This window comes from Cricetulus griseus, chromosome 6 (assembly GCF_003668045.3).
Source record: "Cricetulus griseus strain 17A/GY chromosome 6, alternate assembly CriGri-PICRH-1.0, whole genome shotgun sequence".
NCBI classification, from domain to species: Eukaryota; Metazoa; Chordata; class Mammalia; order Rodentia; family Cricetidae; genus Cricetulus; species Cricetulus griseus.
In genome coordinates, this window is record NC_048599.1 from 113,812,324 (window position 1) to 113,828,525 (window position 16,202).

General features: G+C 38.7%; 1 long non-coding RNA gene across 1 annotated transcript in view; it reads right to left on the reverse strand.

Annotated features, from left to right (window-relative positions):
* The window catches only part of LOC107978855, a 31,302-nt gene extending 17,067 nt beyond the window's left edge, over positions 1 to 14,235 (reverse strand). Inside the window, exons 1-2 of the long non-coding RNA XR_003486316.2 lie at positions 14,201 to 14,235; positions 394 to 497 (exon numbers count right to left, since the gene is read on the reverse strand). This is a non-coding gene — a long non-coding RNA (uncharacterized LOC107978855). The remainder of the gene's footprint in view (positions 1 to 393; positions 498 to 14,200) is intronic.
* Positions 14,236 to 16,202: the final 1,967 nt, after the last annotated feature.

Genomic DNA, 16,202 nt, shown 5'->3' on the forward strand with positions numbered 1-16,202 from the left:
TACAAACAGGCAAAACAGTCATATACATAAAACACAGTATAAGCTTTGATGCTGTTTCTATGAACCAACTCCTGCATCATTGCCTCCACAGGGAAGGGCTACCACTGAACTTGTATAGTGGGGAAGCCACTCAGTCAGAAAGAGGCTTTAAGTCATCATTCAGCCAGGACAACTGCTTGCTGGACTCCTACGTACTATGTGCTTAATAATCTTATGGTCAGGGCAGCCCGTCCCTGGCAAGGACCCCATGTAACTGTGACTGTGGAGGTATACACTGTGGAAACAGTCAGTGTATTATTACATAGTCTTCTATACATGGTCCTAAGGAATAAACAGCTAAGCTTATAGGATGGTCTGGCCAAGACTGACTTTTCCTGACAGTCAAACACTTACTGTTCACCAAATGGTAAAGAGAACATTTTCAACCTGGATGTGTGGTCAGTCTCCTCGAACAAACCATAGCTGTTGGGTGGTGGTAGTGTGGACCTGAGTGAGCCCTGGAAAACCAGACAGAGAACAAGCAGCAAATGGCACATTAACATGCAAGAGTTATTTATCAATGATTAATCCAAACAGTACATGACTAGAAGGAAAACACTTTGGCAAACGTTTTTAAAACACAGCTACTTTCCACATAACCAAAGCAATCACGATCTCTTCTGAGCACACAGCACTTCTGGATAGGTGTCAGCAGGGACTGGGGAGCTTTAAGAGGCCCCAGAGTGGTTAATGGGAGAATTAGCACAATTCAGAAAAGACATTAATTAGGTCAATCTGCTGTTCTGAAAAACTTTAGCACCTCTCCAATGCTATTAGTGAATTAATGACCCCAGCTGCTGAACAATAGACAAAAAGCAACACAAAACTTTGGGTGGTGGAGGCCAACTTTAGAAGAAGCATAAGAGAGAGTTAAGAAAGTTGGAAATTTACAATAAGAATCAATGGAGGTGTGATTATGAGTTAAAAACAGACAATGAGAAAATGAATTTTTCTTAAAAAAGAACTAACTCAACACCAGTCATACAGCTGAAATGAAAAGGATAAAAATCCCAGTGACACAGTATGTAGACCCTGTAACTTCTCTAAAGAGGTAAGATTCTCTTATATAGAAAACTTAAATTGGCTCAATAATGCACTGAACTATGTGGTATTCCAATTGTTTTTATATTATTTGTTCATTTTTTATACAGGTGCTGGGTAGCCAAAACTATGTTACCCAAGCTCAGAAATCCTCCTGCTTTAACCTTCTGTGCTGCAATTACAAGTATGAGCCAGTTAATTTTCTGAATTCTAAATTAAATTAGTTCCAACACCAAACCACCTGCATCAAGGTAGCATTAAGTCTTAGCAGGCTCTTTTGGGACCTTACACAAGGCTCTAAAAAGAAATGTCCTTTCTTAATTCCAAGGTTATTCCCAAGCTGCTGGTCCTGCCTGGCCTTTGTTCTGTACTTTCCATGAGCAAATGCTGGCCCCGAATGGTGGCACATGCCTTAGTTACAGCACTTAGGAGGCAAAGGCACATGGATATCTGTGAGTTCAAGGCCAGCCTGGTCTACAAAGCAAGTTCCAGAACACCAGATTATAAAGACAGACCTTGTCTCAAACAACCAAACAAACTAAAAGGACAGAGCTGTCCTTCCCAGTCACCAAAATAACCACTGAGATTTTCCTAGGAATTCTACAGTACCCACTTGAGGGTGTACTAACACCCTTTATAATATGCTATATGTTTATAACCCATGTGCTGCAGATAATATTTGTCAGTGGCAGTGGTGCAGTATCACATAATTTGACAAGCTACTTGTTTCAAAATATGAGAGCATGATCAACAAATCGTTCCACTGGAAAATTATGCAACAATCAATATTCAACCAACTATCAAGACTTTGTGTTCACTTTTTCATAAAAACCAATATATTAATATTAATAACTAACTCAGGTGTGTGCTTTCCTTTATCATGTTATAAATCAACATTTTTTCAAAAGCTAAAACTTTTGTCTCCACACAAATAGTTCTTGATGTATTATAACTAGAAAAAAAGAGCAATGATTCTTTTCCAGAATAACTGTCAAGTCATTTAAAAAAGGGATCTTTCATGAATAACAAATCATGCTGAATGCCTTGAATTCCTCATGCCGGCTTCCCACCACTTTCATATCTGTTTGTAAGATAGTTTTTTTTTTTTTTAATGTGGGACTTTATACAATTAACCAATGACGTTTCATCAGTTTTAACACACAGGATAGCAATGACATTTCAGTGAGAACTGAGACAGCATGATCTTGGATTTGTGGGGACCAGGGTTCAAGACATGTAGTAACATTCTCTAAATTTGCAAACAGGCTTCTAGCAACAGACTGCACAAAAAATTCTAACTTTCTTAGCAAATGATGACTTAGCAAAAGAGCATAATGCTTTCTAAGAAGTAAAGCTGAAGGAGATTCATAATGGGCACAGATGGTTAAGACACTGAATGAGTGGTAACTGTGGGACAGCTCAAGTGCAAGAGCTTTGAAGTCAATTTCTGTGTGGTTCTGCTCCATGAGCTTTTGAGTACATTCCTCCCAACACTGAGGGAAGGTCAGAAATATGAAATGATGGTTTTTCATCCTCTCAATATACTAGTTATATACTGTCTTGGGGTTTCTATTGCTATGAAGAGACACCAAGACCATGACAACTCTTATAAAGGAAAAAAAAACATTTAACTGGACTGGCTTACATTTTCAGAGGTTTTGTCCATTATCTTCATAATGGGACATGGTAGCATGCAGACAGACATGGTGACAGACAAAGAGCTAAGAATGGAGGAGCTACATATTGATCCTGCAGGCAACAGGAAGTAGTCTGAGACACTGGGCCTGTAACTTGAGCATATATGAGACCACAAAGCCCACCTCCACAATGCCACACTTCCTCTAATAAGGCCATACCTACTCCAACAAAGCCACATCCCCTAATAGTGCCACTCCCTAGGAGCTTATGGGGGTTCAAACTATCACATACACTAACATGGAAGCATGCCCTGTGAATGCATCAGCCTGTCAGGATGTCTTGTGTGATGTTGCTTATCCTGGACACCAAAATATGGCATCCACAAAGATAAAGGGAACCTTCTTCTCCAGCCTCACACAGTTTTGTGGACTCAACTGGTAATAGGAAGATTAAACTAAAGAAATTATATATGTTAATGTGAATGAGGAAATAAATATTATAGGCTAAGAGTCATATATAAGGTATAAGAGTGCCCCATGGACCAGAAGGTTGAGGCTTAAATAATTTCCCCAGCTTCAGAAAGACAGAGAGAGGAGGGGAGGGGGTGTCTTGAGGTGTGCTGAGAGGTGCTGCAGATAAGATCCAGGAGGGATGAGGTTAAATACACAGAACAAAGTTATCTTCCATTGCAATTGAAGTCTCTCAAGCACTCTCTGGCCCTGCCACAGAATAGATTAGAAGTCTTTCTAGGGTAGTGGAGATGTCTGGGTATAGAGATACTTATTCCAAATCTTCTCCCACAGTTAATATTTCCTGGATCCTGAGACTTCCTAACAGTTGCATTCCTCCTATAAGAATGACCTAGACTCTAGAGGAAGCCCTTTACTGTACTTCAAGAGAGAAAAGGATTAAAACACAGGACAGTAAGCGCAAAGGTCGCAGAGAGATTTTGAGGTTGCTCCTTTGATCTGAAGTTATCACTCTTTAAAGTTTGATGCATGTATGTTTGCTTGTTTTGATTCCTAGCACATTAAGTAGGTGGGCAACAAGTGAGGAAGCACAAATGACAACCTCTGTGTGTGTCCTTAACCTAACAATGCGTGAAGATAGAGGACCTACTGAGAATGAGCAAGCAACATTAGATACAACTCCATTCATTTACTTTACATACTTATCAGCAATAAACCAGAAATGGAGGGAAATGGGATAAAAGGGAGGAAGGGAGATGGAGAAAGGAGGAGGGAAGAAGGAAAGAAGGAAGAAAAATAGTGATTTCAGAATCAATTTCTAGATAAAGTTACAGTCTGGTCCACTTTGGGTCCTTTCTAGGGCTTTGCATGGCCCTCAGTTAACATTTCTTTATATGTACAGTGACCTGCTAGTCAGTTCTTAAGACTAACAATGTTATGCTGCAAGTCTTTGTTTGTTTGTTTTAATCTGAGAGTTCAAAGCCATATGTAAGGAGCCTAAGAGGCTTTCTTACTGAAAGGGAGTCATACAAAAAAAGAGAAATGAAACAAAAAGGGAAAGAGAAAGCTGAGTCCTTCTCAGAGTCCCCAGGACTGCACTGTACTCATGGTAAAGTCCATTCTCTCATCCTATTCCTCTCTGCTCTAAGAGTGGTCCAGGGATTGCCAAGTACCGGTTTTTATACCACACATACACACACACACACACACACACACACACACACACACACACACACACACACACACACACACACCCGAGGAGCAGAGCCCATTCAATATTTTATATTATTCTTATCAAATATTGCTTTGTAGTCTGGATTCTCTGCACAAGGGAAATAGTCTCTGCTTTAAATTATATCAGTAGCCAATATTCAAGCCCCTTTGTGTTGAGAGGGAAGGACACCATGCTATTTCCTGAGCAGTACTTGAATAGCCCCCTATAACAACATCCTCAGGAGTTCACTGTGAGTTATATTTCACCCCCAATTGATCGAAAGAATAATATTGACTCAAAAGATGATTTTTTAAATATTATGAAAATTCTGTTTATTCTTGACAATATGAAGTGACAGGTTTCTTTTAATTTATAAAATTCGGTAGTGGCATGAGCATCAATTTCACACTTTATTCACAGTCTGGGCCCATCTCAGATTCAATCTTCTCTTTCTTGACTAGTACAATGGTGTCTATGAAAGTACTTTTGAAAATAACACTGGGTGGTTTTGATCAGATTTCTGCAACTGATTATCATAATGGTGGGAACATGACTGAAATCTATCCATAATCTTGTCCACAATCAACACTAAGGGATCACCCAGATAAATTAATTTCTCTGAGACCTAGAAGTCAGTCAAGCTCTTTTTCTGTTAAATACATGTGCTGGTTAGATTTTTTTTTTTTTTTTTTGTCAACAGAAACTAGTCACTTGGGAAGAGGGAACATCAGTGGAGGAATTTCCTCCATCACATTGGCCTATGTCTGGGAGAGGACTGATGTGGGAGGGACCAGCCCACTGTAGTGTGGCCCTCACTGAGCAGGCAGTCCTGGTTTGAGTAAGAAAACCAGTTGAGCAAGCTATGTGTGATAACAAGTCAGTAAGCAGTGCTTACTGTGGTCCCTGCTTTCCTTCTTGCCTCCAATTTCCTGCCTTGACTTTCCTCAGTAATGGACTGTTACCTGGAAATGTAAGGTTGAATAAATCCTTTCTACCTAAGTTGCTTTTGGTCCATGTTTTATTACAGTGTGCATACATGCAAGAGAGGGGGGGTGTAATAACCATTTACCACATGCCAGGTACTTTGCTAAGCACTTGCCAAACATTTGCTATTTAATCCTTACTACAAACTTAAGAAAAGGTGATTGACATTCAAGATACTTTCCAATAATTACAACACTGGCAGTGACTAATTAATTCAACAGATACTGACACGTCATCCCTAACCCCTCCAGTCCTTGAGCCATACCAGTGTATAACTGGATGAATATAAACCACATTTCCTATGTGAGAAAACTAGGCTTAGAGGGATTAAGTAGCATGCCAAGGTATCCACCTAGGAATGCAAGAGTTGGGATTTGAACACAGATCTGTTTGCTTCCAAAGCATTAAATACTTTCCTCCACAATACACACAGTGTTCTCTCCCATTGGAATGAGCAGTTCCTTAGCAAGGGGCTTTTGTGGACTCTAAGATGCTGAGTGGAAAGTTGTTATTCACAAATGACCATCCTAAACAGCCACACTATCTCCTGTCTGAACATTGTGACTTGGGGGGCAGGGCAGGCATCTTTATTCTCCACTGTAGATTCCACCAGCTCCATAAATCTGTCACCATAGTCATTCTGTCTAATCACTCTGCACATGTACTTGGACATTCCTCTTTTCTTTCCTTTGTCTACACTCTACCTAAGCCAAAGGTGTTCACTCTTTCACCACTATCTCTTTTAAAAAACAAGTAAAATTGTCTCTCTCACTCAGATACCTTCAGGAGGCAGCCCAACACATATGATCATGTCTTTCTACAAGATCATGTCTCTCAGCAACTGCAGGTCCAAGGACAGCCTATGTGTCAGATGGCCAGTAACCAAGTTTCCTCCCTATAAAGGCTTAGTCAAACGACACTGAATATGAGACCCAAAGACCCTATCAGACTTGGGTTGACAACAGTGTGGGACTACTCCAAATTGGTACTGGAAGCAAGGACAAACAAATTGGGACAATTAGAAAGTGGAGAAGAAGGTCACCAGAGACTGTTTCTGTCACAGGCTCAATCTGTGATTTCTCACAATTTTACCTTTACCTGAATTAACTGGGGTAGGTCTCTTTCTAAAAGACAAGAACCATGCTAGAGATCAGTTTCCTCTGTTTTGTGTTGAGAATTCACATCTTCCTCATGACTGCTCCACTTGCCCTTTTAACTACTCCTTCAGTTTAGGCACTTTTATATCTCCTCCAATTAATGCTAATTATGCATATGCCTTTCTCCCACTTTTCCTTTGGATGGCATCTAGTCATCTTTCTCTCTTAGTACCCAGTAGGTACCGGGCACACATGAGAGTTTTAACACATGATTACTGAATTGAGTAATGTTTGATGATGTCGATAACAATGGCATTAAATGGACCATGTAGAACTATATTAATGTCATTCAACAATAGGTTTGTTTTCACTGTCATCTATGCACTTGGTGTCTGCTCTTAAAGGTTACAGAAAAAATAGTGGTGTCTAGCTAGTCACTCTACACTGTGTATCCTTTCTGCAGTGGAGCTGTCACACTTCATCCACAGAAAACAGCCCCTGCTAAAATTCCAATAATATAGTTTGATCTCAAATGGCCTCCAAAAGTCCATAAAGAAGAAAATTGGTCCCCCATAGGACACTATTAGAGGTAGTGGAGTCTTTAGGAAGTTAATGCCATTGTGCCCCTAAGGAGCTTGTGGCAGGCTGGGAGCTGGTGGTGCAGGCCTTTAATCACAGCACTCAGGAGGTAGAGGCAGGTGGATCTCTGTGAGTTCAAGGCCAGCCTGGTCTCCAGAGTAAGTTCCAGGACAGCCTCCAAAGCCACAGAAAAACCTTGTCTCAAAAATCAAAACAAAACAAAAACAAACAAACAAAAGAGCTTGTGGCAGTCCAGTCTCTTTCTGTTCTCTTTTGGTCCCTGACTACATGACTGCTGACTTACCATAGACCCAAGGTAATGAGGCCAACCAGTGATGGACAAAGACTCTGAAACTGTGAACCCAAATAAACTCTTTCTGTATAGTAGTTGTTGAAGATAGGTATCTTACAGAAACTGCAAGCCTAAAGACATATCCATAAAAGGCACTGCTTAGGAAGTCTTGTTGGGCTATGCCAAAAGCAAGAAGGAAATTTTTATTGTTAAACTACTGGAATTTTGGAGTTTACCTGACAAAGTAGCTGATTAATTAGAAAGAGAAAATGAACTTTAAAGACACATCTATTGGATTCAAGCATTCAACTTCTTCTAGATTTTTGTTTTCTGTTATCAATATTGAATGACAGGATTTCTTAACCATTATATTTTTAAATACCATGGGGTGTTCTTTATATCTCTTCCTATATAGTCTCATGTTATATTTTCTTCATGTTTCCTAGAATGTTGTAAAGGGAGGTTTTGAAGATGGGCCTGGTGATATATGCTTATAACCCCAATATACTGAAGGCTGAGTTAGAAGGATTGCTGTAAGTTCAAGATTAGCCTGGGATAAAGAGTGAGATCCTGTCTCTGAACAAAACCAAAACCAAAGGGGAGGTGGTGAAGTCAATAATTTTTCTGAACTTCATTCAAGTTTTGGGGTGTTCACTGACATGTAGATAGTAAAATTACCTTCCCCAAGGCAATCTAGGATACTATTTCTTGATGCCAATAGGATAGAAGCAAACCTTCATCTGGTGTGTCTGCACCTAGAACCATTGATTCATCAAGCATCATAAAGTGGAATGTTGCCTTTTTTCCCTTGGTCTTCAACATGTTTGATTTTTTCCCCTCTCAACCCAATAGGCCTTACAAACGATTTCAGTATGGACTCTATATACAATATAATTGTGTAACAGACCTTAAGAAACAGTTTTTTTCCAAAGTTAGTTTTTTAAGCTAGATGGTGTAGCAAAACCATGTAAGTAATAAACAATGGTGTCCTTGTGTATGTTTCTTCTGTGAAATTGAAATACTTTAATTATTTGACTAAGTTCATCAGATGCCTTGCATGCTTTGGTCTGTGTTTGGATCCCATTGGCAATTAGGAACAGGATCAGCCCTAATGTGGTTCCCTTCTTAGACATAACAAATGGCCCTTAACTCAAGAATCAGAGGAATAGGATTCATGGATACAATAGAATAGAGAATGCTTTACTATGACCCAAGCACAGAGCTGGTTGGTTAGATGGACAGAGAACCTATTTTTACTCAGGAACTCTGAGTGAGTCACCTTCTGTCACTTTGTTCACTTGGTTTTTGTTTTTCAAGGCATGGTCTCTCTATGTCTTAATGATGTCCTGGAACTTACTACATAGACCAGACTGGCCTCGAATCAAAGCAATCCACCTGCCTCTCCCTCAAAATTGCTGGCATTAAAGGTGTGTGCCACTATGTCTGACTTCTGCCACACTGAGCAGCATCTATGACAGTTCTGCAGAGTGAAAAAGGAAGCCAAATCCTTGGGGGGGGGACAAAGATCAGAAATGAAGGTTTCTAACTTTTGATTTATTTCCATGTTTTGTTTCTAGTCTATTTCTACCCCTGGAGTGAGTGACAGGTCCCCAAATACTTACAATAATATTCCATTTTACTTCATGTTTCTGATACTTCAGATTAAATAGAGCAGTGAAAGTCCTTAAGTCTATTGGAAATATAAATGCATACACATATATATCTCACTCTCTAACTTAATAACACATGGTTAATATTGCAATGTCCTTTACAACCCTTTAATTGTATTATCATATTTTCAGCTTAACAGGTAGAGTTGGATAACAAAAAATGATATAAGATAATATGTTAATCTCAAAAGCATTTAACTTGACACACAAGTTTTTATCAAAAAAGATAATTTTGTGTAACACAGAAAAAGAGCCATGCTATAGAAAGATGCTCTAAGATTATAATATCACCGAAGAATTAAGAAACAAAGCTCCCAGTGTTTCATATAGTGGAGTGATGCCTCTTGACAAGACTATTCTGAGAGGCAGCTAGAGAATAGAAATGCCTCGTGAGTTGCCATTGAGGCCAAGCACAAGTCTTTAAAGTTTCTCAAAAGAAGCAGAATGGTACTACTTTAAGGAAGGCACACATTAAGAGTATCAAATTCAGGGAGCTGGAGACATGGCTCAGCAGGTAGGAGCACTGGCTGAGCTCCCAGAGGACTCATGTTCAATTCCCAGTACCCACATGGCAGCTCACGGCTATCTGTGGCTCCATTTGCAGGGGATCTGACACTCTCAGACATATTTGCAGACAAGATATTTAATGCACATGGAATAAAAATAAATAAACTTAAAAATAATACCAAATTTATAAATAACCATGTAATAGGGTTGCACCAGCCAAAAAAATATTAAGCAAGTTGTAACAGATTCATGGGATCACAGTGTAATTAACTGGACCTAGATCTACAATGCTTTTAAATTTAGGGGAGACAATTACTTTACCTGATCTATCAAAGCATTGCTCATAGCATACTCATCAAGGAAAGATTGTGGGAAGAAGAAATTTGCAGTCACAAAAGCTTTATGAACACTTAATAGGCCTGTTGATGTAGCTGTTTTGATATTACAATTTAACATCAGTCCCAAAAGCCTTGGGAGAATATATAAATTGCTAATAATAAATTGAATGAAGAAGCAAAATTACATTTTGAGAAGTTATTCAAAGGCCTGCAACTATAATTCTGGGTAAACTGCTATTGAAACATATATAAGAGGAGAGAGAACATCCAAATTCAAGAAAGAAGTTGGTAGCAAATTCACCTAATGGTCACTACTTCTCAACTGCTTTCCTGAACATATCTGATTCCTCTACATGTATGTTCGCTGTACATATATGTAGATACCCACTCCCTGAAGGAAATTATGAACAGGGTAGATCAATGTTTTCATTCATGTAAAAAAATGGTACTAAGAACTGATAGTGTGAAAGGGGGATACTCAAGACTGGGGTTACAGATGTGAGCTAAACATACCAAATCCCTGCTCTTGTGTACTTTTCAGGAGATGTATTTAAGGAAGAAGGTAATAATTCAATAAAAGTTGTAGCCCTTGCCATATGGTGATACAAACTATGAAGAAGGGAAGGTACAGAAAGCAGGCAGAGAGGCGAAAGGGAATGTGCTATTGTAACTACGTGCACAAGAAAGTTCTCTGAAGTGAGGTGACCTTTGAGCAAGGATATGAGATGTGACAGAGCTATGTGACTGTCAGCAGGAAAGCCCTTCCAGGCAGAGTGAGCCCTGAGGTCGGGACATGCCTGTCATGTCTTAGGAATAGTAAAGGTAAAAATGGTGTAGTTAAGCATGGAATGAGGAAATTGAAAAAAAAAATGAGACCAGAGAAATATCTGAGGAAGATGTTATGGTGGTTTTACATCTGTACGTTTCACAGCAACCTTCCTTTCAAAAGTAGAAGCCTATCTCACCCCCCTAAAATGTGGGCCAGATTTAAAAACTTCAGTTGTGAACATGACAATGGGCTGCTACGTGAATTCCAATATTAGATTACTGAAAAAGACAGCTCTACCCTCCTAATCTCTTGAAGTATCATTCATATTATAGAGAAATCCAGATACTACATTGTGAAGATACCCAAACAGTCGAGAGAGAGAGAGAGAGAGAGAGAGAGAGAGAGAGAGAGAGAGAGAGAGAGAGTAGCACTCACACACCAAGTGTGAGCATCCTTAGAAGTGGGTGGTCCAACCTTGCCCAGACCCTCTGGTGTCTATAGCCCCAAGCTGGAGCTATCTCATATGTTGATTATATTTTAATTTCCTAACTCAAAGAAAGTCTAGAGAGAATGAATTTTTATTGTTTGTCTGATTCCAGTATATTGGTCTAGCTTGTCATACCACAATAGCTAACCACATTATGGATTATATAGGATATAGTAATCGGTGGCAAAGACTGTTAATTTTATTCTAGATGAGCAGTGGTGACATTCAGGAGGAGCTAAATAATTCGACTTTCTCAAAAGCATCAGCCTGGCTGTTCTGAAAATACACTGTAGCAGGAAGCAAGGAATGGTGGTAATTGCAGGAGTCCAGACTGAGCGCACTGGCTTTTAAAAAGAGCAGTGGTAACTGAGGAAGTGTTTAAGTTGTAGATAAACCTGAAAGCAGACAGCGGACAAGGCCTGTGATACACTGGGTGAGGAGGGTGAGAGAGAAAGGACTGAGTCAGAAGTCCTCTGAGGAGTTTTAGACTTAACATCCAGAATAAAATGGACCTGTATTTATTGTGTTAAGAGGCCATGGCAGGCATGGCAGCTTATTTCTGAACATAGCAAAATGAAGATGTCTACTAAGCATCAAAAGTGGGGATGCTAAGAAGGCAGACTCTCTATGGAGTTTCAAGTTCAGAGAGAGTAAGACTTATAGCATTGTGTGAACTAGAGTAACTGATGAGTAATGACAGAAGACAAGAGAAGCAGGCCAAGGGCGGAGCCTTTGCTGTATCCTGCTATCTGGAAAATGAGAAGGAACTTTGATGGAAGACAGAAATAAGAGTACTGCATTGTGTAAGGGGAGAGCATGAGGGAACACTGTCTTGGAAACCTGAATAAAGTTCAAAATGGAGTAATTAACAAGATGAAATACTAGCTGAATAGAATGAAGACTGGAAATCTGTTTCTTTGATGGATCCTTCATTAGCAGGGTGGACAGGGAAGCTCAGTTGAGGAAAGAACCAGGGGGCAGGGGAGGTGAAGTTGCATATGACAACCCCCAGAGCAACACCAAGAGAAGAACTCAAAACACATTTTAAAAGAATTGTTAAAGTAATTAAAACATTACATTAATAATGACAAGGAGATTAATAAAGGAGGAGTAGATGAACAACAAATAGATAAGACAAACAGAAAACAGAAATCTAAGACAGCAAAAGTATATTCAATTATAGAAAAAGCAAAAGTCCATATGAATGGAACCAAAAGCCAAACCAGAAGGCAGAGCCTATCAATCTGGATTAAGAAAAGGTTTAATTGTTTGCAGGACATAAATCAGATTCAAATTTAAAAGACATAAAAGATTTACTGCACTGACAGTAAATATATAGATATGTTTTTAAATATACAAATAAATAGAAATATGGAGTAATATACTAATGTCAGAAGAAACAAACTAACACAAAATATGTTTCCAGATACTGGGGAGAAATTTTATTTTGTAAAAAGGGTCAAATAATTAAGAAACTAACTACAAATAAATATATACCAACCCCAGGCCACCCCACCCTCCCCCAACCCCAGTCAACATGTGGCAGGAGCTGAGCAGAGAAAGCATAGCTAGAGATTTAAACATTCTACTTTCAATAATGGATTAAAAGACACTGCAAGAAAATTTCCAAGGATACAATAGACTCTAATGACACCCTATGGAAGGCCTTACCATCCAGGGGGAGCAGAAAGGATATGTGATAGGTAGGGTTCTAGTTGTTGTGGGGAGGGGTTGGTAGGGGAGGAGGGAAGGGAGAGGGAACTGGGATTGTCATGTAAAACAATCTTGTTTCTAATTCAAATAAAAAAAATGTGCAAAAAAAAGAAAAGAAAATTTCCAAGGAAATACAACATTTCAACAAAGCTACAAATTAACTTTTCCTAGTAGATCCTATGGGGCACCCAACAGCAGCACTATCCCATGCTACAATATGTTATTCACAAATGCACACAGCACTTGTGATGAGCTTGGACCACAATCCTGAAAGACTCAATCCCATAGAATTTAATTCACTGAGGGTGTAACTCAATCATAGAGTCTCTGCCTAGCATATATAAGACACTGACTTTAATCCCAAGCACTGTACAGAAACCAACAAAAGACCACAACTCAAAATACTGAAATATAAACTGATCAAAATTCCTAAGTTTTAAAATTCAGTCAAAATCTGAAAAACAATAATTATAGAAAAATAACTTGAAGCAATTTTTTGAAAGACACCTAATTGGAGATAGAAATATAGCTCAGTGGTTAAATGTTTGCTTGCCTAGCATATACAAGGCACTAGGTTTGATCCCTAGCAAAACACACACACACACACACACACACACACACACACACACACACACACACACACACTTTGCTTTTAATAGTATACATTTAAAAAGCTTAATCCTTTGTAGACTACTTCACACAATAAAATAGGAAATAACATTTTTACAAATATAAACAGATATACCTATAACAGCTATGATAGTTTTGAACAAGCTATATTATATTCCATAAAAAAGCTAAATGTTTACATGTATACATACAAGTGGTTAGTAATTGAATGCATGTGTCATTATAACTGCCATCATCAAAATTCAATGACAGAATTCTAATTATTTTCATAATACAGTTTTTAAAAATCACAATATGAAAAATTATTTTCAATTTTTTTGTGAGCCTAGCCTTTAATGGCTGAGCCATCTCTCCATCCCAGTTATTTTCAATTTTAAAAAGGTGAATGAAAATCACAAGTTACCATTGCCTATGTAGTCACCCAAGGAGCCAGGACCTTGAGAAAGTGTATATTCTGTGTATGGAGATGTACAGAAAGGGCACCTTGTCATTTATTATGGGCCTTCCTATGACTTGACAATGGCAATATCAAGTGGCAATGCACTTTTGCTGAGTCAAACTTATAAATAATGCATGAAGTGAATTATAAGTTTTTAGAAGTCTATATAAAATTTTCACCTTTAGTATTGAAAATAACAAAAAGATGAAATATGTGGTATAGTATAGTGGGAAATTACCAATACGGAGTCAGGTAGAAATAGAAGGGTATTTAATAGGGAAAAGCCTTACTTACAGAGTGACCTAGCCAGCCGGCGTGGCAGCAGTCTGTACAGCAAGTCCAAAAGAGAAACCGAAAGCGAAAACGAAGTCACCCTACATCCCCTGACCATGCCCTTGCAAGCTTGTGAGGGCGTGGTCAGGCACACCTGTAGCCAGCCCCTAAGTAGGCATGGCTACAGCTTCCCCTACAGTATAGAACACTATAAATTATAATACTGAGGATTTAAAATAATGCAGGAAGGGCTAAAGAAGTACCTGCCTAGCATGTGTGAGGCCCTGAGTTCAATTCCCAATTCTACTGAAGCAAACAGAAAAACAAGTAAACTAATAAAGCCAGGAAATTAAATGGTAAAAGTCTAAAGACAAACTGAGGGAAAAAAATGAACACAGAAGGGGCATTTTGCAGAAGAAGGTAGGCAACTGCATGAGAGGAGTCCAGAGAGCTGGTTAAATGTCTGTCATTAAGGGTGACTTCAAGTTTCAGGTCATGCTGAATGGTCACTCCTTTCCTTTAGATGCCATTCACATCTTGAACATGGCAGATGTGTGCCTCATCCACTCAGGCTCATACCATAATCTCTTTTGGAAACACTCTCAAAAACACATCCCAAATACTACTTTACCTAGTTTCTAGGTATTTGGTCACCTGATACGATGTAACCCTGTGGCACACAACCAGAAGCACTTTAATCCCTTCTGAGGATTTGGCTTTCTGTCACTCTCACATGACCTTTCATTCCTATAATTGGAGCTGCTGTCTCAGGATTTCAACATTCAGAACTTCAAGTTTTAGGGATAATGATTTAGCCTTTCGAATACTTTAACTTTGGAGATTTTAGAATCTCAAGTTTTTGTGTTAGGGGGAAGGGTTTCCAACATTTGGTAGTATGGCATTAGGCTGTAATTTTTACAGTTGGCACCACTCTAGAATAGACTACATACAAAGGCAATGGGCAAGCCTCAACATTTTAAAAATAAGAATCAACAACACATAAGAATGCTCTCCAACTATTTTATTGTGGAATCAGAAGTCAATAACAGAGATGCATGAAAAATTCACAATGTGTGTAAAATTAAAGACACGCTTACATAATAAATAGATCAAGGAGAAACCACACAGGAAAGTTCATAGAAAATCACATAGAAATACTTTGAGATGAGGGAAAACTAAGGGACTCACACCAAAATGTTTGTGACATAGATAAGCAGTGCAGAGAGGGAAAGTTACCCTGTGAAAGTAGATTTCAAACCAATAATTTAAACTTCTACTTGAAGACACCATAGAGAGAGAAAAAAACCTAAACTCAAAGGAAAAGGGAAAGAGGAGGGGAAGGAGGGAAGGAGGGAGGCAGAGAGGGAGGGAGGGAGGGAGGAAAGGAGGAGAGAGAGACAGAGAGGAAGAGGAAGAAGGAGAAAGAGAAGGGGAGAGAGAGGAGAAGGAAATCAACTTAGAGAAGACACCAAGGAAATAAAGAATAGGAAAACAACAGAAATAATAAAATTTGATGCTGGTCTTTGAAAAGAGCAACATTTTTGACATACATTTATCTAGACTAACCAATGAAAGAGAAGAGGCAAATTATCAAATTTGAGAGAAATGGCATGGTTATTTTATTACTATGAAATCTTATAGAAATAAAGCATTTATAGGTATTAGAATAAACAACTATGCCAAAACAGGTAATTCAGGCTAAAAAAAAAATGAGAAATTTCTAGAAGTACTAAAAAGGAAATAGAAAATCTGACTGGAGTTACAACAACTAAGAAGTTGATTTAGTAACAAAAGAATGCTAAGAAAAAGGGAAAGTGGAGGTGCCTTCAATAGTAAGCTTTACCAGACACTTAAAGAATTCACACAAGCTCTTTCAGGAAATTGAAGAAGAAATACCGGTGTCATTTTATCGAGTCTGTGTTACCCTGATTCTATAATCAGGCAAGGTCATCACAAGAAGAGTACAGACCAGTGTCTCAGGAATGTAAACACAAGATTCTCAATAACATATCATCATTCAGTC